Source organism: Hyperoodon ampullatus (genome assembly GCF_949752795.1).
Source record: "Hyperoodon ampullatus genome assembly, chromosome: X".
Lineage (NCBI taxonomy): Eukaryota > Metazoa > Chordata > Mammalia > Artiodactyla > Ziphiidae > Hyperoodon > Hyperoodon ampullatus.
In genome coordinates this window covers 78,122,544-78,149,117 of record NC_136913.1, presented here as the reverse complement: position 1 = coordinate 78,149,117, position 26,574 = coordinate 78,122,544, and positions in this window count along the sequence as shown.

Genomic DNA, 26,574 nt, shown 5'->3' with positions numbered 1-26,574 from the left:
TTTTTAAAGAACCTCCATACTGTTTTCCATAGTCAATGTACCAATTTACATTCCCACCAAGAGTGTAGGAGGGTTCCCTTTTCTCCACACCCTACCCAGCATTTATTATTTATAGATTTTTTGATGGTGGCCATTCTGACTGGTGTGAGGTGATACCTCATTGTAGTTTTGATTTGCATTTCTCTAATAATTAGTAATGTTGGGCATCTTTTCATGTGCTTTTTGGCCATATGTATGTCTTTGGAGAAATGTTTATTTAGATCTTCTGCCCATTTTTTTCTTTCTTTTTTTTTTTTTTTTGGCAGTAGGCGGGCCTCTCACTGTTGTGGCCTCTCCTGTTGCGGAGCACAGGTTCCAGACACGCAGGCTCAGAGGCCATGGCTCACGGGCCTAGGCACTTCGCTTCTGCCCATTTTTTTGATTAGGTTGTTTGATTTTTTTGAAATAGGGCTGCATGAGCTGTTTATATCAGGGATAGGTTTTAAACATTCTTCCACTGAATATAATACTTTCTATAGATTCTTTATTGATGTTATAATCAGAATAAATTCCATTTAAGAGGTTTTAAAGACTTTTTAAAAGTGTAACCTTGAATTAACATTGAACTTTGCAAATGCTTTTTTTTAAATCTATTGAGATGATCATACATACTTTTTGTTTCCTATTGATGTGATCATATAATTTTCTCCTATGTTTTTGGACACATGGTGAATTAACTGATAATTAAATGTCAAATCAGTCTTGACTAGTAGGGACAAACACTGTGATGCATTATGCTTTTTATATGTCTCTATATTCAATTTGCTAATCTTTTCTTATGAATTTTTGCATCTATTTAAATTATAGAGTTTGGTTTAATTTTTTTTTTTTCTTATAGTGTCCTTGTCAGGTTTTGGGATCAACATTATGCTTTTCCCATTAAATAAATGTTATGAAGTATTCCCTTCTTTCCTATTCTCTGGAAGGGTTTTTCTGTATTCATGTTATTTCTTCATTAAATATTAAGAAATAATCACCAACAAAGTCATTTGGATCTGGGGTATTCTCTGTGGGAAGATTTTGTAATGAAGAATTTAATTTCTTTAATAGATCTTTGACTATTCATATCTTTCTTCTATTAGCTTTTGTAGGTTGTAAATTTGAGGAATTTATTTCATCTAATTAAAGTTATTAGCAGAATGATGTTCATAATATGTCTTATCTTTATGATGTCTAACGAGTCTGTAATTGCACTCAACTTTTCATTCCTGAAATAAGGGATAATTTTTATCTCTTTTTTTCTTGATCAGTCACACTAGGTTATTAAATTTTACTAATTTTTTGAAGAATTAAATGTTTATGGATATTCTCTATTTCACTTTTATTTCCTTTTTAATTTTCTACTCTTATCTGTATTATTTCTTCACCACTATGTTTCTTAAGTTTGTTTTGTTTTTATTTTTCTATTTTCCTTAGATGGAAATTTAAATCATAGTCTATTTCTCCTTTTAATTATTTTAGTTTTTGATTTATTTGTTTTGGAGTGATGTGATTGGGTTATAAATCATAAATTTTAATATTTCTGTACTGTAATGACTCTTTTTCCTTTCTAATAAGGCTTCTTGATTAATATTTTCACTGGTTAAGAAGTTATAGGTTGCCAGGTATGTTTTCAACCCTTTTATATGTCAATTTGGTTTTTGCCATCTGCCTTCTATTATTTCTATTGAGAAGTCTTTCCTCTGGCTTATTATATTTATTTTGATAGTAATTTGTATTTTTGTATGTTTACTTTTCCTGCTTTTAATTTTTTTGTCTTTGGTTTTCAAAGAGTTTTACTGTGATTTGCCTAAATATGATTTTCTTTTTGTTAATGTTTCTTGGACTTTACTGAACTTCCTGAATCTGTGGGACAATGTCTTTTATTGGTTTTGGAAATTTTAACTGCTATTGTCTCCTTTGACTATTGTTTCTGTCACATTCTTTCCTTTTTTTCTAGGATTTCAATTTTATGCATGTTATTACATGTCTCACTTAGCTATTACTCTCTGTTCTGTTACTTGCTCTTTCTGTTCTACTCTTTGGGTATTTTCTATTTACTTGTGTTGAAGTTCATTAATACTGTGTTGTGCTGCCCAATCTGATATTAAACCCATGCACTGTATGCCTAATTACAGATATTTTAAGTTTAAGTTTGGGGATGTCCTCTTTTTCCAAATTTTTATTTTATATTTGAGTATAGTTAGTTTACATTGTGTTAGTTTCAGGTGTACAACAAAGTGATTCAGTTATACATACACATGTATCTATTCTTTTTCAAATTCTTTTGAGATATCCTCTTGATCCTTACTTGTATCAAAGTCTCTGTTAAAATCTTCTGTCTTTCCATCCACCTCATCAATCATTTAAAATAATTTTTCTTTTACATATTAATTGTAGTTATTTAAATTCCTTTCTTCCTAACTCTAGTGTTTGCATCATGTATCTTCACCTCTTGTTTGCCTTTTCTCTTGATTGTCTGCAATATTTTCCTGGCTCTGAAATTCTATCATTTTTAAATTGTATGCTAGGTATTATGTATACAGAACTATATTTGTTCCAGATGATTTTGTTTTTCACCAGAAATAATTCTCCTTTTTCTTAGTTGGGCTAATAACATGAGCTACTGATAACTTCAATCCAACATTGAGCTGATTGAGGGTGGGCTTCAGTTTGTGAGACTCTATCTACCTCTGTTTTTTCCCTAGTCATAGTTATGCCCTGTCTGGGCTTCCAACTTTGACATTAGTGGGTCTCTGTCTCCTAGGTCCTCTAGAGATTCTTTTTCTGCCCTTTATATATTTTATCTTAGTTTGCTAGCTCTGATTGCTTCAAAATCTGGCAAATATCTTGAGGAAGAGAGTGGCAATGTACTTGGGAAAATTTGGTTCCTATGCCCAGTAAAATTGGGAAGATTTTTCTCTGTCTTTTAGAAAATTTCTGCCTAGGTTCTCAGCCTCCTGCATTGCACAAGAATTAAGGAAATGTCTTTTGTTGAAACCTGATCATGTGTTCCATTTTCCTTCATTGTCCAATTTGTCATCCAAGCCAGCTGCAACCACTGAAAGTTTTGCTAATTTTCCCTTCCCCCAGCAGGGGCACTCTGCCTAGGGGAGGTTGAAATATGAGAAGTCTGATATATTGCTAGCACATGGAATGGGCTTATGTCCTCTAGAGAAGTAATAGCTGGCATTTATCAACTCACCTTAGAAAACTTATCTCCTTACTTAGATTTTTGGTTCATTTAAACATCCTTGCTTCCACATCTCTCACATTCCTTTAAAATTATAATATTTAAAACTTGTCAGGATTTTCCTAGTTGTTGCAACAAGAGTATTAACATGCCACTGCAAAAATCTTATTGGGAAGCAGAAATCAAATCATGGCTTTTTATTTTTCTCACTTTTTTTCAATAATAGGCTTTGAAAATATTATTTTTTTAAAACGAATTTTATATATGATAATCTTGTTTTTGAAAATGTCTTGCTTTTCCAGTAAGCATTTTTTTTTGGTGATCTATTTGTTATCTAAATGTTTTGGGGGAAAAAAAGGAGTTTTTTCCCTTATTGGAAAAAAACCCTTTAATCTTAAAAGATACATTCAGTTGTCTCATAGAGCAATCTTGTATTTTGCTCTCCTTTTTAAGTGGAAACAAAACCACCACAACAACAAAAATTCTACATAACTTTTGTGAATCTATACAAACAAATGATAAAATCCAAAAGGACCCAGATATGTGCAATTCAGTTTATCCTTAAAATTCCTTTTTAAAAATACTGGATATAAAGATGGATTAAAATAGTAAATGTTTATATTTTATCTATTTTTTAATTCTTAGTATATATTCATGATAGGGTTGTGTTGCCCAGAGTTTAGAGAGAGTGCAAATTGTCACAAGGGATGCAGTCCTTATAGCAGAAATGTTCCTTGGCCTTTGGTCTAACTGCTTTACTCTGCTATTAATGCCAGTAAAAAATGGACAATGTAGTTCCTTACTGGAAAAGAATCTGATTTTTGATCAAACAAGGGATTCCACAATGTTTACAATAGTTATTTTCTTTAAGCTCAAGTCATTTCTTGCAACCAACACAAAGTTAAGCAGGAGTGGAAAATTCCAACCTAGTCTCATCCACTTAAACAGCTTGCTTGGCCTTCTTTCTAGATTCTAAAAGTTGATACACCAGCATGCATATTTTACTTTGTTATGAAATAACCCCTTGAGGACTTCCTTCTCTTTACCTGTCTTCCTCATGGATGCCATCATGCTCCTCTGTTTTAACTCCTTCAAGTCCCTCCTTATTGCTCCTTTGTCCTTTGTTAAGGTTTCTAAGATTTTAGTTATGTTATGTCTTGTATTACTCTGGACACCACTTGAAAAACTTCTATTTTTGAAGAATAACTGCTACAAGCTACATGATGGACTACTACATAGCTTAAGTCTTGAGTACTTTTTTAAAAAGAATATCTGTATTTTTTTCTTTTGTAGTTACATTATGAAAATCTCACCCCGGTTATCCTAGCTTGGTATATGCTAGAGCCCAGATTGGGAGTAGATACACCTCTTAGGAAATTGGTTTGGAGACAGATAGTAGGGAGGGAAAAAAATGTTTTGTCACACTTAGAGTTGATCTAATTTGTCACAGATAGAAGTTGTTATCAAATAGATTTTTGTCTTGGTAGATTAGTTGCATGCAGAATGATAATGTTAACAGAAATTTCTATTGCTACCTAAAAATTACCTGCCATTCATTCATTCATTACTAATCATTGATTCTTTGTTATTCTTTGTTAAACTCACTCTTACTTGACTTTATTTACTACATATTAGAGAATGTAGGTCATTGCAAGCCTCCCTACCAATCCCTGAGCTGTTAGCAGTGTTCTCTGTATATCCAAAGAAACAATCAAACATATTGAGCTTGACTTTAAAGTTATTCACATAACTCTGCACAAATATAATTTATAGTACACTTGAATGACAAAAAATACAGAGAAAATTTTATTGTTGGAAATCTGGACATATAAAATGGAACAGAAAAGAATGTATTGAGGACAAATGGCAATACCTGCTCATGCATTTACCTCATAGAGATCATACAGAAATTATGAAGAATAATTTGAAAATTATTTAGGATTTTTTTTTGCTTTAAGTTACAAGATGGAAAGAAGTCTTATGATGCTGATAAATATGTCCTTCAGAAAAAAGGAAGAAAATGTTTTCACCATCAAAAGAGTTATGAACAATGGGAGCATGTTCTTTCAGATATTCACAGGTATAAAAGTACCAGTCACTTTTATAGCTTGTTTTAAAATTTGTGCTCTCCTTTAAAATTGTATTGCAGTCCCCAAGTAGGCTTGTTAAAGAAAAACTTTCAAGCCACATTTTAGATTTTTAAAGCAGAACACAGCATGACTATGTTATAAGTCTAGTTTGATACTTATTTAAAAGCTTCTATGTCTCTCTTGATCATATTCAAATCTTAACAAAATATCAGTGTTCAGTCTTTACAAATTAAATTTAATATTTCAATTTGCATGGATTTTATAAAATGATGTGTTGCTTAAAAGTTAGCTGACCTATCACTAAGTACCCATTTACAGGTATTATAAAGTTGATAGTATAATCCTGGACATGAAGCAATCAACATTTGCTTCAGTTAGCATTTCAAAAGATGAAAAATCACCCTTGTACAAAGATCCTTTGGGGATACACTCAGCTTCATAAAATAATTTTCCCAGTTTATAATTTCCTTGTGGTTACCTTAATTTGTAGTTTAAAAAATACCCAGGAGAAACAGCTCTAGATAAATTAAGCCAAGAGAAACTTCATTTAAAATAGATAGTGAAATTTCAAATTTCACTCTTTCAAATGTGAGGAAATGGTGGTTAATAATGGTTAATGCACACCTGCAATTTAGGCTTTCAACTCATTTTTCTTTTCTTTTTACAGGAAAAATTCCCTATGATTACTGTTTGTAAATGTCAGGAAAACATCTATCACACACATACACAAAAATAACCTGAAACTGATTCTTTTGAGTGTTTCATTATCAAGAAAATGTTTATTTCTTCTTTATGAATTATTTTGGATAAAACTTCCGTGGCCAATATGTTCAAGTTTTTTAGTTTGTCATTTTAAAGTAGTAGATTGTATTTGTTTATAAATAAAGAATAATCATAAATTAATTTTCTAAGGCATACACCAACTAGGCTATAACTCTTTAATTAGAAATTGTGGTCAATATGTACTAGAAAGTATCCTGATTCTCATAAAATAATTCAGCCTTTTTGAATTTTAAAATAGATGTTTCAAATAAAATTTCCAAAAGTAATATAGATATAAATCGAACAATTTTTAAGCCATTTTACTCTGAGGGATGAAGCAATGATAAATGTGTCTTCTATTAGCAAATTGGCTCATTTTTTTTAATTTTTAAAAATTATTTATTTATTTATTTATTTTGCCTGCCTTGGGTCTTTGTTGCTGTGTGCGGGATTTTCTCTTGTTGTGTCATGCAGGGGCTACTCTTCATTGCGGTTCCTGGGCTTCTCATTGGGTGGACTATCTTGCTGAAGAGCACAGGCTCTAGGCACGAGGGCTTCAGTAGTTGTGGCACTCACGGTCAGTAGTTGTGGTGCATGGGCTTAGTTCCTCTGTGTCATGTGGGATCTGCCCAGACCAGGGCTCGAACCCGTGTCCCCTGCACTGGCAAGCAGATTCTTAAACACTGTATCACCAGGGAAGTCCCACAAATTGGCTCTTTTTAATCACAAAATATGGAGACAGACTCATGGATTTCACCTCTGGAGTGTTTGCCAAAAATTTTAGATTTTTACAACATAGATGTAGTTCAAGTTAATTAAGAAAAATTAATTGAACATCTACTTTGGCTACATTTTGGTCTAGATACTAGAGAAGACTAGGTGAGTAGCAACTAGGATGTGTGAGAAAGGAGTAGGGGAAAAAGGACAGTTTTAAAGTGAGACTGAGAAAAGGTTTTGTAATAGATTGTGAGGCCATGAGAAGAAATTTGGAATTCATCATGAAAATAACAATTTTTAAAGTGATATGATTAGATATGAGTTTCAAAAACTTAATTCTGGCTTCATTAAGAATGACAGATTTGAAGGAAATATGTAGCTGAGAGACTACCACTTTGGAAGTTGTTGAAAGAGATGATGAAAGATTATCTTAGAGAGTAGTAGGGATGGAGAGATGGGACAGATAGAACTAATTGGAATTAGGAAGCAGGAGGAGAGGGAGGATTCTCAGGTGACACCAATTTTTATTTCTGTTTTATTACTATCAGTTATTGCGTCATTTTTGTGACAGGAAATTTTCTAAGTGTTGCTGGGCATATAGCTAATGGCATAAAGCTGTCCTTGAAAGGAGTTTACAGTCACAGGAGGAAATTTATTCATTCAAATTGTTTTGAAAAAAAATGTAGTGTACAGCCACTTTCTATTTTTCTTTGGTGTCTTTTTCCATCCACATTTACACATATGTTAAAGACATATTTCTTTTCATGGGTTATCTCCAACTTCACAGTTTATCCCTGATCTGACTATTCCTATAGACAATGGAAACACTGTCAACAGTTTTGTTTCATCTCATATGCTATTTAGCCTAAACGTCTTTTTATTTCAGTGAACTGTTTGAACTACTTTTCTCATGTTCTCAAGATTCTCAACTGGCTTGCCATCAAAACTTGCATCAAATTTAATTTAGATCTTAGGATGAAAGGAGAACTCTGGTTTATTCTTCTTACTTTACAAATGACAAAACTGAGGAGTTGAAGAGGGACATTGATTTGCTCAAGTCTCTAATGATAGACCCTGAGAACAGGATCCAAATTTCTCGTTGCAGACTTTACAATTTCTTAGCTTTAAGTTCTCTTATAAATTACCAATCACTTTCTTGTCTTTGTGTCCCATTTATTTCCATTCTAACAACCTTCAGCATTTTTTTCCCTATTTACATGTCCCTTCAACTTGGAAGAATCATTCACTATATCACTTTTCATTAGCCATGTTTTCTTTTTTTTTTTTTTTTTTTTTAAATTTTTTTTTTTTTTTTTTTTTTTTTTTTTTTTTGCGGTACGCGGGCCTCTCACTGTTGTGGCCTCTCCCGTTGCGGAGCACAGGCTCCAGACGTGCAGGCTCAGCGGCCATGGCTCACTGGCCCAGCCGCTCCATGGCATGTGGGATCTTCCCAGACTGGGGCACGAACCCGTGTCCCCTGCATCGGCAGGCGGGCTCTCAACCACTGCGCCACCAGGGAAGCCCCCATGTTTTCTTGATTTCACAAATATTTCACTCTCTTTTAGTAGTGATAATGATATTAAAATCTATCATTTATTAAACATTTTTATGTACCAGACACTGCATTAAGCCATTTACATGGATTATCGCTTTACAAATGTACAAAAATCCTATGAGTTGTATTTAAAGACTGAAAGTTTTTGTGCCCCCATATTTAAAAGTGAAACACTACCTCCCAATGTGATAGCATTTACTAAGAGGTGAGGCCTTTGGGAGTTAATTAGGATTAGATAAGGTCATAAAGATAGAGCCTTCATGAATGGGATTAGTGCCCTCATAAGAGTCATGAGAGAGTTTGCGTCCCCTCTCTGCTCTCTGCCCTGTGAGCCTACAATCAGAAGAGAGCAGTCTGTAACCCAGAAGAGAGCTCTTACCAAGACATGACCATGCTGGCACCCTGATCTTGAACTTCCAGTTTCCAGAACTATGAGAAGGAAATTTCTGTTATTTATAAGCGATCCATTTTATGGCATTTTGTTATAGCAGCCCAAGCTGACTAAGACAATATGTATGATTATAATCCTCATCTTATACTTAGGGTTAAATGACCAGTTAAGTCAATTGTCTAAGTAAAGCAACAAAAAATTCAGCAAAGACAGAATTTGATCAAAGTCAACCTGAGTTCTTAGAAATATTTCCTACTAATTTATTTGTTAAGTAAACATTCCAGACTTGTCTCACTGGCATTATAAAGAAAATAGCAATGAGGAAAACATTTAAAATATTTATAGTCTATTCATCTTAACTTCTACTGAGCAAAATATATTTTAGATATGCTTAATGGTATTTTATATTTAGATATAAAGAAAATATATATTAAATAATTACTATATCTCTGGAAACTCTCTTAAAGGACATACCTGAATGAACAATATTCAGATTTTGTAATCCTAAACTATTAATTATTACACTCAGATGAGTGCTGAGTAATATATACAAATGTTAGGTGGTATCATTTTGAATGATCATCATATATTGGTTTTGAGATATTTCCAACAAAATATGGGAAGTATATGAACTACTCATTTTCCAAACCTCCTTTTTTGGCTTGTTGCAAATCATATCACCACATTTTCTTCACAACTTACTACTCTTCCTTATTCTAATTTTTCTCTGCTCTATCCAGTTAGATAGCTCTAAGGCTCTCCAAAATGACCACTTTCATTTTCTGTTCGTGTATTTACTTCCACTTTTTATCTGCTTCATCATACCTATGATTCTCTGTGTTTGATAATTTCACTATAGCAAACAACATCTTCTGTGAAAACAAACACACTTCTTATTGTTTTTATTTTGCCAGGTAAAGCTTTGCTCTTCTTTAATGACACTAAAGATCTTATTTCTTTAAATATCTTTAAAAAAAAAACAAGATCATTTTGAGGATTTGACATGAGGATTCAAGGATTCCTCCTACTTATTTCAATTGGGAGACTTGATGCCAAAATACTAATACAGGATTAAGTAATAGTGCCCCTAACCCTTCAGGTTTAACTCAGAAGTCTGAAATTGAGTGTTATAAACTTGAAAGAATATGCTTGATTCTGCAATGTAAATTTGGTTAGATTTTATCCTGCGAAGTCTGTTGAACCTCAAAATAATCTTCTCAAAGCAGTTTATTCAATCTGGCCTTTAGGAGACAAGGCAAATGGGAAGAGGTCAAATGGGTACTCATTTTAGAGAACTAAGCCCTGTGGGGGTTTGTCCAGGATAACCTATCCATGCCTCAGCTATAAAGCTGTGGACACCTATATTAAATGCATGTCTGTATTCTCCTCAACAATTTGCATTTTATTTCTCACTCTTCATGGTATGAGAAAGTCACTACAAAGAGTGTTGTAGCTTCTTATCTTTCTGGGATCGTTCTGATCAAGAAAGGGTATATATAGATATAGATATAGGTATAGATATAGATACAGATATAGATAGATATATAGACAGTAGAGGGTATTAAGTACTGGATCCTCTTAATTCCTTTCAAAGACATAATTTCTGAGAAGGAGTATTCTGACTGTTTTTGCAAGTATAGTTAATTTACAGTGTTGTGTTAGTTTCAAATGTATAGCAAAGTGATTCAGTTATATGTATATTTTTCAGATTATTTACCATTATAGGTTATTACAAGATATTGAGTATAGCTCCCTGTGCTATACAGTAGGTCCTTGTTGTTTACCGTGTTTTTTTTTGTTTTTTTGTTTTTTTTTTTGCGGTACCCAGGCCCCTCACTGTTGTGGCCTCTCCCGTTGTGGAGCATAGGCTCCAGACGCACAGGATCAGTGGCCATGGCTCACAGACGGGCCCAGCCGCTCTGCGGCATGTGGGATCTTCCCGGACCAGGGCACGAACCCGTGTCCCCTGCATCGGCAGGCGGACTCTCAACCACTGCACTACCAGGGAAGCCCCTGTTTACCATATATATATATATATATATATATATATATATATATATATATATATATATGGCAGTATGTATATGTTAATCACAAACACCTAATTTATCTCCACCCCCACCCCCACTATCCCCTTTGGTAACCATAAGTTTATTTTCTATGTCTGTGAGTCAATTTCTGTTTTGTAAATAAGTTCATTTGTATCATTATTTTAGATTCCACATATAAGAGATATCATATGATATTTGTCTTTATCTGACCTACTTCGTTTAATATGATAACCTCTAGGTCCATCCATGTTGCTGCAAGTGGCATTATTTATTCTTTTTATGGCTGAGTAGTATTCCATTGTATATATGTACACATCTTCTTTATCCATTCCTCTGTTGATGGACATTTAGGTTGCTTCCATGTCTTGGCTATTGTAAATAGTGCTGTAACAAACATTGGGGTGCCTGTATCTTTCCTAATTATGGTTTCTTCTGGATATATGCCCAGGAGTAGCATTAGTGGATCATATGGTAGCTCTATTTTTTAGTGTTTTAAGGAACTTCCATACTGTACTCCATAGTGGCTGTACCAATTTATATTCCCACCAAGAGAGTAGGATGGTTCTCTTTTCTTCACACTCTCCCCACCATTTATTATTTGTAGACATTTTAATGATGGCCATTCTGACTGGTGTGAAATGATACCTCATTGTAGTTTTGATTTGCTTTTCTCTAATAATTAGCAATACTGGGCACCTTTACATGTGCCTATTGCCCATCTATATGTCTTCTTTGGAGAAATGTCTATTTAGGTTTTCTGACCATTTTTTAATTGGGTTTTTTTTTTTGATATTGAGCTGCATGAGCTGCTTATATATTTTAGATATTCATTCCTTATCAGTCATATTATTTGCAAATATTTTCTCACATTCAATAGGTTATCTTTTCATTTTGTTTATGGTTTCCTTTGCTGTGCAAAAGCTTTTGAGTTTAATTAGATCCCATTTGTTTCTTTTTGTTTTTACTTCCATTAGTCTAGGAAACAGATCCAAAAAAATATTGCTGCGATTTATGTCAAAGAGTGTTCTGCCTATGTTTTTCTCAAGGAATTTTATATTATTCAGTCTTACTTTTAGGTATTTAATCCATTTTGAATTTATTTTTGTGTATGGCGTTAGAGAATGTTCTAATTTCATTCTTTTCCATGTAGTTGTCTAGTTTACCCAGCACCACTTATTGAAACAATGGTCTTTTCCCATTGCATATTCTTGCCTCCTTTGTTGTAGATTAATTGACCATAAGTAAGTGGGTTTATCTTTGGGCTTTCTATCCTGTTCCATTGATCTATATTTCTGTTTCTGTGCCTGTACTATACTGTTTTTGATTACTGTAGCATTGTAGTATAATCTGAAGTCAGGGAACCTGATTCCTCCAGCTCAGTTTTTATTTTTCAAGATTGTTTTGTTTATTTGGGGTCTTTTAGTTTCCATACAATTTTTAAATTTGTTTTGTTCTAGTTCTGTGAAAAATTCCATTGGTGGTTTGATGGGGATTGCATTGAATCTATAGACTGCCTTGGGTAGTATGATCATTTTAACAGTATTGATTCTTCCAATCCAATATCATGGTATATCTTTCCATCTGTTTGTGTTGTATTCAATTTCTTTCATCAGCATCTTAGAGTTTTTGGAGTACAGATATTTTGCCTCCTTAGATAAGTTTATTTCTATAACATTTTATATTTGTTACAGAGCATGAGGTTAGACCTAGCTTCCATAGTAAGTGACAATTTGGACAATTAAGGAGTGTTCCATTACCATTTTTATGGTCTATTGGTTTTCTTTCATAACTCTAGTTTCCACCTTGCTACTAACTAAATAAAACTGATAGTAAGGTACTGAATTAAATTTCGAAGTGTCATTTCTCATGTAGTAATATAAAAGCCTCCAATGTCCATATATTTATATTTTATAGATGCCAATAAAATACCAAACTGTAACAGACACTCTTCCCTCTGGGCATTTCTAAGCCTTAGAAATGAATAAATAACTAATTATAAATGCATTCTCAAGATAGAATTTCTCAAAGACAAGCAAGGGATTTCACCAATCCTCCCCCAATTATGTTCTAGTATGTAGAAATTAAATTTTAGTAATAAACTTTATATATAAAATTATATCAGATGTGAGGTAAGTAAAGTGGAGTTCATATAGTGTAATGGCTAAAAGTATATTCTTCAGAGTTAAAGTTAGAGCTGAATTCAAATTCTGGTTTTGCTACTGACTAGTTGTATGACTTGCACAATTTACTGAAACCTTCTGAGCCTCACTGTTGGTATCTGTAAAGTTCTTCTGAGGACTAAATGAAAAGTTTTGTAAAGTCCAAATAAAGTGCTTGATAAATGGCAGTTATCATTATCAAATCATTAAAACCATGCAACTTACCTATTACCTTAATTATCAGCCAACTCTAGAAAACAATATTTATGGTATTGTTAAATATAAATCCTCAAATATATGTCCTCAATCCTATTATTTTTAGCCGCATGATGAGGACTGAGATGTTTTTCATTTTCTTATAGGTTTTGAGAGCTAGAAAATGAAGAAAAATAAGTATAAGGGAAATGTAAATTAACTTGTAATTAACCATTATCTTAATACACGAAGTTTGAAAGCTTTTACTTTATTGTCAAAATCAGTATTGGAAGATTTAGATACTCTTTATTATTCCCTACTGATATATTAGGAAACACAGAAAAAGCAATATGATATGCTAATACAGCAATCAGCAAACCCATGTGGAAGTGCACGTAGTTGATAACGTTTCACAATTAAGGGTGTTATATAGACCACACAACTATTCACATTGTACACAAATTGTGGGAACACATTCTTATTTAAAAACTAAAGTAGACACACAAATTACCCTTTACAGAATTGTCTGACAAATAAATTAATTTTATTTTTAAACTGAGGCCAATTTCAACTCCTTCTGATGGCAGATATAAAACCAAGATGCAGAGACTGTGACCAGCTCAGTGATCAAGGTTTACTGCAGCTCAGCTGAGACCAGAACGCAGTGTTCTCTCTATCAATCCACACTGCCTCCTTGCTCTCATGATACCAACACTTGAAGAATACTGGTCGGATATTTTGGAAGGTCACCCAAATTGGGTTTCTCCAGTGTTTTCTCATGATAGAAAGGTGTAATGAATTTGGGGGAATAATACCATAGAGGTAACTACCCATCTCATCATATCATATCAGGAGGGAAATAATCTCCATATGACTTATTGGTGATGTTAAATTTGCCCACTGGGTTGAGATGGTGTTTTCCAGGATTTTCCACTGTAAAGTTATTATCTCCCCTTGTCCGTTCTCTGTTTTCTGGAAGCGAGTCATTAAGCTCAGCCTATACTCACAGGAAGGAAAATTAAGCTCCACCTCCTTGGTAGAATTATCAAATACTTTGTGAACATTTGTTAAAAAAAACACCACAGTAATTAATAAATACATTTGGGGAGATAATTTGAGGCTATTCCAATATTCTGTTTCTCTTTAATGTTTCTTCCACAGTTATTAATGGACCTTACCTGTAGCAGTTACTATTGCTCTGTTCTACTGGTGATTTTCCATTTTCTCTCCTCATCATTCCATCTACATTTATTATATGGAATTCTTCCATAAGAAAGACCTGTCCCTTCTTACCATTTATTATTTGGTTATTTAGTCATTTATCAGCGTTGAATCACTGATGTTCATTTTCATCTTTAGACTATAATCCAAAGCTATAGTTATTTATTTTGTGGCTCAAACTGTTCTAGATTTGGTCATTGGGTTTGGTCATTGGGTGCCTGTGTTCTTTTAGCATGACTCTATCTTTAAAAAAAAAAAAAGATATTGGGGCTTCCCTGGTGGCGCAGTGGTTGAGAATCTGCCTGCCGATGCAGGGGACATGGGTTCAGGCCCCAGTCAGGGAAAATCCCACATGCCGCAGAGCGGCTGGGCCTGTGAGCCATGGCCGCTAAGCCTGCACGTCCGGAGCCTGCACTCCACAACGGGAGAGGCCACAGCAGTGAGAGGCCCGCATACCGAAAAAAAAAAATTTTTTTGGAGTACAGTTGATTTACAATGTTGTGTTAGTTTCTGCTGTACAAAAATGTGAATCAGTTATATGTATACATATATCCACTCTCTTTTAGATTCTTTTCCCATATAGGCCATTACAGAGTATTGAGTAGAGTTCCCTGTGCTATACAGTAGGTCCTTATTAGTTATCTCTTTTATATAAAGTAACGTGTATGTGTCAATCCCAATTTTCCAATTTATCTTTCCCCTCACTTAACCCCTGGTAACCATAAGTTTATTTTCTACATCTGTAACTCTATTTCTGTTTTGTAGATAGGCTCATTTGTACCTTTTTTTTTTTTTAGATTCCATATGCACATGATATTATATTTTATTTGTCTTTGTCGGACTTAACTTCACTCATTATGACAATCCATGTTGCTGCAAAGGGCAAATAGCATGATTCTATCTTTTCTTTCTTTCTCACTGTTTAATTTTTCTGAGGATATTCTCATTTTTTGGCACTATAACGTGCTCCAAACTCATCTTGTCATTTCACTGCCCAAGCCCTAGAATCATCTATTTCCCTGAAGAGACCTTGTTCACTTTATTGGAGAGTGATATTTGAAGTGTAGATATGAAATTAGGTGTGCTTATTGCTACTGGAGTGTTGCTTCCTCTAGGCCCTCTCTGTGAACTGACCAGGAAGTATATGTATGTATATTAGCCCATATATGCACACATATATTTACACTTACTTCTGTATTTATATATCTGTACCGATATTAAGGAAAATGTAATTTATCCAGGTTAATATGCACCACAGGGTTCATTCTAGCCTTCCTCCTTGCTATATCTAGTCAAAACACTGTTTGCTAAGGATACTTAGGCTCGTTCCATTTCTCCCCATCCCCTTCAATGATGTAATGTCATATATTTATATTGTAGTTGGTTTCATTTGTCCTTAGTTTTCTAAATTTGCATACAGTAAAGTTTACTCTTTGGAGTGTACAGTTCTATGGTTTTTGACAAATGCTTAGAGTCATGTATCCATCACCATTGTACCACACAGAACAACCCCATCATCCTAAAATTTCCCTGTATGGCCTCTTTGTACTCCTCTTCCTTCCTTTAACCCTTAGCAATCAATGATCTGTTTTCTATCCTTATAGTTTTATCTTTTCCAGAGTGCCTTATAAATGGAATCATACAATATGTAGTTTTTGGGTCTGGCTTCTTTCAGTTAGCAAAATGCATGTAATATTCATTTAGCAAAATGCATGTAATATTCATCCATACTTTTGTTTGAATCAATTGTTTGTTCCTTTTTCTTGCTGAGTAATATTCCATTGTATGGATATACCACAGTTTTCATATCCATTCACATACTGAAGGATTTCTTGATCCTTCTCATTTTTTGGAGATTATGAATGATAGTGCTATAAACATTTGCTTACAGAAATTTTTTTCAATATAAGTTTTAAGTTCACTTGGGTAAACACCTAAGAATGAAAGTGATGGGTCACATGATACATGTACATTTAAATTTATGAAAAAATTTCAAACTGCTTTCAAAAGTAGCTGTACAATTTTACATTCCCACCAGCAATAAATTAAAATTCCTATTGCTCTGCATCCAGAGTTTTGATCTGGAATTTTTTGCCATTCTAATACCTGTATAGTGCTGTCTCATTATGGCTATAATTTGTATTTCACTAATGACTATAATGATGTTGAGTATCTTTTAATATGCTCTTATGTATCTTTTTGGTAAAGTATCTGTTCACAGTTTTATTTCAATTTATTCATTGTGTTGTTTTGTTGTTTATTGTTAAGATTTAAGTGTTCTTCAGATATTCTGGCTCTAAGACTTTTGCTGGATACGTGATTTGCAAATGTTTTCTAAGTCTGCATTTAGCCTTTCCATTCTCCTAACAATGTCTTTTGCAGAGCAAAGGATTTTTATTTTGATAAAGTCTAACTTAGCATTTTTTCCTTTTATGGATCACACTTTGTATTTCATTTTTTCTGCTTTATTGAGGCATAATTGATAAACTTTGTATATATTTATGATGTACAACATGATGTTTTGATATATGTATACAGTTGTGAAAAGATTGCCATTATCAAGTTAGTTATCATGTCCATCACCTCATATATTTATCATTTTTATATGTGTGGTGATAATATTTAAGATTTACTCTCTTAGCAAATTTCTAGTAAATAATATAGTATTTTAACTAGTGTCACTATGATATACATGAGAAGTCCAGAACTTATTCATCCTGCATAACTGAAATTTTGTACCCTTTGACCTATATCCCTCCATTTACCCCACCCTCCCAGGACTTGGCAACCACCATTATACTCTCTGCTTCTATAAGTTCAAATTTTTTAGATTCTATATGTATATGAGATCATGCAATATTTGCCTGTTTCTGGTTAATTTTACTTAGCTTAATGTCCTCCAGATTCATCCACGTTGTTGCAAATGGCAGGATTTCCTTCTTTATTTGGTTGAATTGTTATATTCCATTTTATATGTATATTCAATGTACATAATATATGATATATATATATATATGTGTATATATATATATATATATATATATTGCTGAATGATATGGTAGTTCTATTTATTTTTTTGAGGAACTGCCATGCTATCTTCCATAATGGTTGTACCAGCTTAAATTCCGACCAGCACACACAAGGGTTTACTTTTCTTCACATTCCAGTCAACTCTTGTTATCATCTCTTTCTGATGATGGCCATTCTAACATGTGTGGTGATACCTCATTGCAGTTTTGATTTGCATCTCCCTGAAGATTAGTGATGTAAAGAACCTTTTCATGTACCTTTGGTTATTTGCATATCTCCTTTTGAGAAATATTTATTCAGGTCATTTGCCCATTTTTTAATCTGGTTATTTGATTTTTTGCTGTTAAGTTGTTTGAGTGCCTAACATAATTTAGATATTAACCCCTTATCAGATATGTGGTTTGCAAATATTTTCTCCCATTCTATAGGTGTTTCATCACCCTACTGATTGTTTCCTTTTTGGGCAAAAGCTTTTTAGTTTGATGCAATCCCATTTGTCTATTTTTGCTTTTGTTGTCTGAGCTTTTAGGGTGCATTTCATGTTTAAATCTCATTGCTAAGCTCAAGGTAATGAAGACTGTCTCCTGTGTTTTCTTCTAGAAGTTTTATAGTTTTGTCTTACACTTTGTTGTATGATGCATCTTGAGTTAATTTTTGGATAATGTATCAGGTATATTTTGAGTTTTATTATTTTTTTATAGATGGACTTCCAATGATTCAGTAATATTTCTTGGAAAATTTATCCTTTCTCCATTGAATTGTTGTTGCATCTTTGTAAAAAGAGCAATGCACTTTATTTGTATAGGTTTATTTCTTAACTCTCTATTTGTCTCTACGGATGTGTATGTTCATCCTTTTTCTAACATCATGGTGTCTTGAGTACTGTACTTTTGTAGTAAATCCTGAAATAAGATCATGTAAGTCCTTTAGGCTTTTTTCTGGTTTTTTTTGAAATGTTTTGTCTATTCTACTTCATTGCTTTACTCTATCTATTTTAGAATCAGCTTCTAAATATCTGAATGAAAGCTTGCTAGGATTATGATTGAAACATTTCATTAAATACGTATATCTAATGGAAGAGACCTGACATCTTAGAGTATTGCATGTTTTAGTCAATGAGCATGGAATATCTCTCCATCTTCATTTGTTTAGAGATTTGATTTATCTCATCTGTGCTTTGTAATTTTCAACATAGTTTCTGCACATATTATACCCAAGTACTTTAGGTTTTTGGTGGTATTATAAAAGGTATCATCAATCAATTGATTCAAATTCTACTTTTTCAATGCTGGTACATAGTAATATAATTGATTTCTGTATATTTACATTTTATCCTCTTATCTTGCTAAATTCATTTATGAGTTCTAAGAACTTTGTGTACATATTCTACCTTAACCACCAGGTCCACTGCAAATACAGGTAGTTTCTGCCTTTACACTCTATGTGTTTTATTTCTTCATCTTGTCTCATTGCACTGGCTAAGACTTCCAGTATGATGCTAAATAAACCTAGTGAGAGAAGATATTTGTCTTGTCCCATATATTAGGAGTATAGCATCCATTCTCTCACCATTAAGTCTGATGCTAGCTGTAGGTATTTTAAATGTGCTTAAATAGCTTAAGGAATTTCCCTTCTCACTGCATTTATTTATTTATTGAAGTATAGTGGATTTACTGTACTATATACGTTTCAGGTGTACAACATAGTGATTCAGTATTTTTATAGATTACACTCTATTAAAAGTTATTTCAAGATAATGGCTATAATTCACTGGGCTATACAATATATCTTTATTGCTTATATATTTTACATAGTAGTTTGCATCTCTTAATCCCATACACCTATCTTTCCCCTCTCCATTCTCTTTTCCCACTGGTAACCACTAGTATGTTTTCCATATCTGTGAGTCTGTTTCTGTGTTGCTATGTACATTCATTATCTTATTTTCTGATTACACATGTGATATCATACAATATTTGTCTTTGTCAGACTTATTTCACTAAGCATAATATTCTCTAGGTCTATTCACATTGCTGCAAAAGGCAGATTTTCATTCTTTGTTATGGCTGAATATATTCCATTGTACATATATGCCACATCTTCTTTATTCATTCATCTGTTGATGGACACTTCAGTTGCTTCAATATTTGGCTATTTTAAATAGAGCTGCTATGAAAATTGAGGTGTATGTACTTTTCAAATTAGTGTTTTCAGTTTTTCTGGATATATGCCCAGGAGTGGAATTGCAGGATCAAATGGTAGCTCTAGTTTTCGTCTTTTTAAGGAATCTGCATACTGTTTCCTTAGTGACCACACCAAGTTACATTCCTACAAACAGTGTACAAGGTTCCCTTTTCTCCACACCTTCTCCAGCATTTATTATTTTACACTTTTTGATGATAGCCATTCTAACTGATGTGAGGTGATATTTCATTGTGGTTTTGATTTATATTTCTAATAATTAGCATTGCTGAGCATGTTTTCATGTGTCTGTGGGCCATCAGTGTGTCATCTTTGGAAAATTGTCTATTTATGTCTTCTGCCCATTTTGGGTTTTTTCTTTTTTTGATATTAAGCTATATGAGCTAGTTGTACATTTTGGAAATTAATCCTTGGGACCTTCAAGATGGTGGAAGAGTAAGACGTGGAGATCACCTTCCTTCCCACAAATACATCAGAAAGATATCTACATGTGGAACAACTCCTACAGAACACCTACTGAAAACTGGCAGAAGACCTCAGACTTCCCAAAAGGTAAGAAAATACCCACTTACCTGGCTAGGGCAAAAGAAAAAAAGAAAAAAAAAAGAGACAAAAGAATAGGGACAGGACCTGCACCTCTGGGAGGGAGCTGTGAGGGAGGAAAAGTTTCCACATACTAGAAAGCCCCTTCACTGGCAGAGATGGGGTGTGGGTGGGGGAAGCTTCAGAGCCACGGAGGAAAGCACAACAACAGGGGTGCAGAGGGCAAAATGGAGAGATTGCTGCACAGAGGCTTGGTGCTGACTAGCACTCACCAGCCTGAGAGGCTTGTCTGCTCACCCGCTGGGGTGGGTGGGGGCTGGGAGCTGAGGCTTGGGCTTCAGGAGGTCAGACCCCAGGAAGAGGACTGGGGTTGGCTGCATGAAGACAGCCTGAGGGGGCTACTAAACCACAGCTAGCGGGGAGGGAGTTGGGAAAAACTCTGGACCTTCCAAGAGGCAAGAGACCATTGTTTTGGGGTGCGAGAGAAGAGGGTATTCCTTCCCCATCTGCCCACAGAAGGCAGAGCACTGCCTAAACGAGCTACAGAGATGGACACGAGACACGGCTATCAGCTCGGACACCAGAGACAGGCATGGAACTCTAACGCTGCTGCTTCAGCCACCAAGAATCCTGTATGCAAGCACAGGTCACTATCCATACTCCCCCGGGAGACTGTGCAGCCTGCCACTGCCAGGGTTCTGTGATCCAGGGACAAGTTCACTAGGAGAACACATGGCAAGCCTCAGGCTGTTGCAATGTCATGCCAGCCTCTGCCGCTGCAGGCTTGCCCCGCATTCCAATTATAACTACCGTACCCCTGCCTCCTGCTGGCATGAGTGAGCCAGAGACCCCTAATCAACTGCTGCTTTAACCCCATCCTGTCCGGGCAGGAACAGAGAACTGTGGGCGACCTACACACAGAGGTGGGGCCAAAACCAAAACTGAACCACAGAACCTGTGTGAACAAAGAAAAGAAAGGGAAATTTTCCATGTGCAGTCTCAGGAGCAGTGGATTAAACCTCCGCAATCAATTCTATGTACCCTATATCTGTGGAATACATGAATAGACAATGAATCATCCCAAAATTGAAGCAGTGAACTTTCAGAGCAACTGTAGACTTGGGGTTTGCTGTCTGCGATTGACTTCTTTCTGATTTTTATGTTTATTTTAGAATAGTTTTTATGACTTGTTCTCATTGGTGGATTTATTTATTGGTTTGGTTGTTCTGTTCTTTTTGTAAATTACTATTACTTTTTTAAATTTTAATAATTTTATTTTTTTTACTTTAATATTTTTTTTTACATGTTTAAAATTTATTATAATTTTTTTCTTTCATTTCTTCTCCCTTTTGTTCTGAGCCGTGTGGCTGACAGGGTCTTTGTGCTCTGGCCTGGTGCCAAGACTGAGCCTCTATGGTTGGAGAGCCAAGTTCAGGATATTGGACGACCAGAGACCTCTCAGTCACACATAATATCAATCAGCAAGAGCTCTCCCAGAAATCTCTGTCTCAATGCTAAGACCCAGCTCCACCCACCGGCCAGCAAGCTACGGTGTTGGACAACCCTGCCAAACAACTAGCAAGACAGGAACACAACCCCACCAATTAGCAGAGTGGCTGCCTAAAATCATACTACGTTCACAGACACCCCAAAACCCACCACCAGACGCAACCCTGCCCACTAGAAAAACAAGATCCAGACTCATCCACCAGAACACAGGCACCAGTCCCTCCACCAGGAAGCCTACCCAAGCCACTGAACCAACCTTACTTACTGGGGGAAGACACCAAAAATCAATGGTGACTATAAACATGCAGCCTGTGAAAAGGAGACCCCAAAGACAGTAAGCTAAGGAAAATGAGAAGACAAAGAAATATGCAGCAGATGAAGGAGCAAGGAAAAAACCCACTAGACAAAAGAAGTGAAGAGGAAATAGGTAGTCTACCTGAAAAAGAATTCAGAGTAATGATAGTAAAGATGATCCAAAATCTTGGAAATGGAATGGAGAAAATACAAGAAGAACTAAAGAGCAAACAAACAATGATGAACAACAAAATATATGAAATAAAAAAATTCTCTAGAAGGAATCAATAGCAAAATAACTGAAGCAGAAGAATGGATAAGTGACATGGAAGTTAAAATAGTAGAAATAACTACCTCAGGTCAGAATAAAAGAAAATAGAATGAAAAGAATTGAAGACAGTCTGAGAAAACTCTGAAAACATTAAATGCACCAACATTCAAATTGTAAGGGTCCAGAAGAAGAAGAGAAAAAGAAAGAGTGTGAGTAGATATTTGAAGAGATTTTAGTTGAAAACTTCCATAGCATGGGAAAGGAAATTGTCAGTCAATTTCAGGACACACAGAGAGTCACATACAGGATAAATTCAAGAAGAAACATGATGACACAATTTAATCAAACTGTGAAAAATTAAATACAAAGAAAAAATATTAAAAAGAGCAAGGGAAAAGCAACAAATAACTTACAAGGGAACGTACATAAGGTAAACAACCAATCTATCAGCAGAAATTCTGCAAGCCAAAAGGGAATGGCAGGACATATTTAAAGTGATGAAAGGGAAAAACCTACAACCAAGATTACTCTACCCAGCATGGATCTCATTCACATTCGACCTACAAATTAAAACCTTTACAGACAAGCAAATCTAAGAATTCAGTACCACTAAACCAGCTTTACAACAAATGCTAAAGGAACATCTCTGGGCAGGAAACACAAGAGATGGAAAAGACTTACAAAACCAAACCCAATATAATTAAGAACATGGGAATAGGAACATACATATCGGTAACTACCTTAAATGTAAATGGATTAAATGATCTAACCAAAAGACATAGATTGTCTGAATGGATACAAAAACAAGACCCATATACAACTTGTCTATAAGAGAACCACTTCAAATAGAGGGACACATACAGACTGAAAGTGAGGGGGTGGAAAAAATATTCCATTCAAATGGAAATCAAAAGAAAGCTTGAGTAGCAATTTTCATATCAGACAAAATAGACTTTAAAATAAATACTATCACAAAAGAAAAAGAAGGACACTACATAATGATTAAGGGATCAATCCAAGAAGAAGATATAACAATTATAAATATTTATGTACCCAACATAGGGGCACCTCAATACATAAGGCAAATGCTGACAGCCATAAAAGGAGAAATCAATAGTAACACAATAATAATAGGGACTTTAACATCCCACTTTCACCAACGGACAGAGCATTGAAAACGAATATAAATAAGGAAACACAAGCTTTAAATGATGCATTAGACAAGATGGAATTAATTGATATTTATAGGATATTCAAACCAAAAATAGCAGAACACACTTTCTTCTCAAGTGCTCATGGAATAGTGCCCAGGATAGGTCATATCTTGGGTCACAGATCAAGCCTTGGTGAATTTAAGAGAAGTAAAATCATATAAAGTAGCTTTTCTGACAACAATGCTATGAGATTAGATATAAATTAGAGAAAAAAAACTGTAAAAATACAAGCACATGGAGGCTAAAAAATACATTGATAAATAACCAAGAGGTCACTGAAGAAAGCAAAGAGGAAATCAAAACATACCTAGAAACATATGACAATGGAAACACGATGACCCAAAACCTATGGGATACAGCAAAAGCAGTTCTAAGAGGGAAGTTTACAGCAATAAAATCCTACCTCAAGAGACTAGAAAAATCTCAAATAAACAACCTAACCTTACACCCAAAGCAATTAGAGGAAGAAGAACAAAAAACCCCCAACGTTAGCAGAAGGAAAGGAATCATAAAGATCAGATCAGAAATAAATGAAAAAAGAAATGAAGGAAACAATAGCAAATATCAATTAAACTAAAAACTGGTTCTTTAAGAAGATAAACAAAATTGATAAACCATTAGGCAGACTCTTGAGGAAAAAAAGGGAGAAGACTCAAATCAATAGAATTTATAGAAATGAAAAAGGAGAAGTAAAAACTGACACTGCAGAAAGACAAAGGATCATGGGAGATTACTACAAGCAACTATATGCCAATAAAATGGACAACCTGGAAGAAATGGACAAATTCTTAGAAATGCACAACTTTCCAAGACTGAACCAGGAAGAAATAGAATATATAAACAAGCCAATGACAAGTAATGAAATTGAAACTGTGATTAAAAATCTTCCAACAAACAAAAGCCCAGGACCAGATGGCTTCACAGGCGAATTCTATCAAACATTTAGAGAAGAGCTAACACCTATCCTTCTCAAACTCTTCCAAAATATCACAGAGGGAGGAACATTTTCAAACTCATTCTACGAGGCCACCATCACCGTGATACCAAAAGCAGACAAAGATGTTGCAAAAAAACAAAACTACAGACCAATATCACTGATGAACCTTACATGCAAAAATCCTCAACAAAATACTAGCAAAGAGAATCCAGCAGCACTTTAAAAGGATCATATAACACGATCAAGTGGGGCTTATCCCAGGGATGCAAGGATTCTTCAATATATGAAAATCAATCAAGATGACACATCATATTTACAAACTGAAGGATAAGAAACATATCATCATCTCAATATATGCAGAAAAAGTTTTCTAGAAAATTCAACATCCATTTATGATAAACACTCTCCAGAAAGTAGGCATAGTGGGAACCTACCTCAACCTAATAAAGGCCATAGATGACAAAACCACAGCCAACATCATTCTCAGTGGTGAAAAACTGAAACTATTTCCCCTAAGATCAGAAACAAGACAGTTGCCCAATCTTACCACTAGTATTCAATATAGTCTTGGAACTTTTAGCCACAGCAGTCAGAGAAGAAACAGAAATAAAAGTAATCCTAATAAGAAAAGGAAAAGGAAAACTCTCAGTGTTTGCAGAGGACATGATTCTATACATACAAAATCCTAAAGATGCTACCAGAGTTAATTAATGAATTTCATAGAGTAGCAGGATACAAAGTTAATGCACAGAAATTTCTTGCATTCATATACACTGTTGATGAAAATCTGACAGAGAACTTAAGGAAACACTCCTATTTACCATTGCAACAAAAAGAATAAAATACCTTGGAATAAATCTACTTAAGGAGACAGAAGACCTGTATGCAGAAAATTATTAAGACACTGATGAAAGAAATTAAAGATGATACAAACAGAGAGATATATTGTGTTCTTGGATTGGAAGAGTCAACATTGTGAAAATGACTATACTACCCAAAGCAATCTACAGATTCAATGCAATCACACTACCAATGGCTTTTTTCACAGAACTAGAACAGAAGAGTTCACAATTTGTATGGAAACACAAAAGACCCTGAATACCAAAAGCAATATTGAGAAAGAAAAATGGCACTGGAGGAATCAGTTTCCCTGACTTCAGACTATACTAAAAAGCTACAGTATCAAGACAGTATGGTACTGGCACAAAAACAGAAATATAGATCAATGGAACAGGATAGAAAGCCCAGAGATAAACCCACACACATATGGTCACCTTATCTTTGATAAAGGGGGCAAGAATATACAATGGATAAAAGACAGTCTCTTCAATAAGTGTTGCTGGGAAAACTGGACAGCTGCATGTGAAATAATGAAATTAGAATACTTCCTAAACCATACACAAAAATAAAATCAAAATGGGTTAAAGAGCTAAATGTACAGCCAGACACTATCAAACACTTAGAGGACAACATAGGCAGAACACTTTCTGACACAAATCACAGAAATAACCTTTTTGATCCACCTCCTAGAGGAATGCAAATAAAAACAAAACAAAACAAATGGGACCTAATGAACTTAAAAGCTTTTGCACAGAAAAGGAAGCCATAAACAAGACAAAAAGACAACCCTCAGAATGGGAGAACATATTTGCACATGAATCAATGGACAAAGGAATAACCTCCAAAATATACAAGCAGCTCATGCTGCTCAATATGAAGAAAATAAACTTCCCAATCTGAAACGGCACAGAAGACCTAAATAGACATTTCTCCAAAGAAGATATACAGATTGCCAACAAACACATGAAAGGATGCTCAGCATCACTAATCATTAGAGAGATGCAAAACAAAGCTACAATGAAGAATCACCTCACATGAGTCAGAATAGCCATCATCATAATATCTACAAACAATAAATGCTGGAGAGGGTGTGGAGAAAAGGGAACCCTCTTGCACTGTTGGTGGAAATGTCAATTGATATAGCCACTATGGAGAACAGTGTGGAGGTTTCTAAAAAACTAAAAATAGAACTACCATCTGACCCAGGAATCCCAGTACTGGGCATACACCCTGAGAAAACCATAATTCAAAAAGAGTCATGTACAACAATGTTCACTGAAGCATTATTTACAGTAGCCAGGAGATGGAAGCAACCTAAGTGTCCATCAGATGAATGGATAAAGAATATGTGACATGTACATACAATGGGATATTAGCCATAA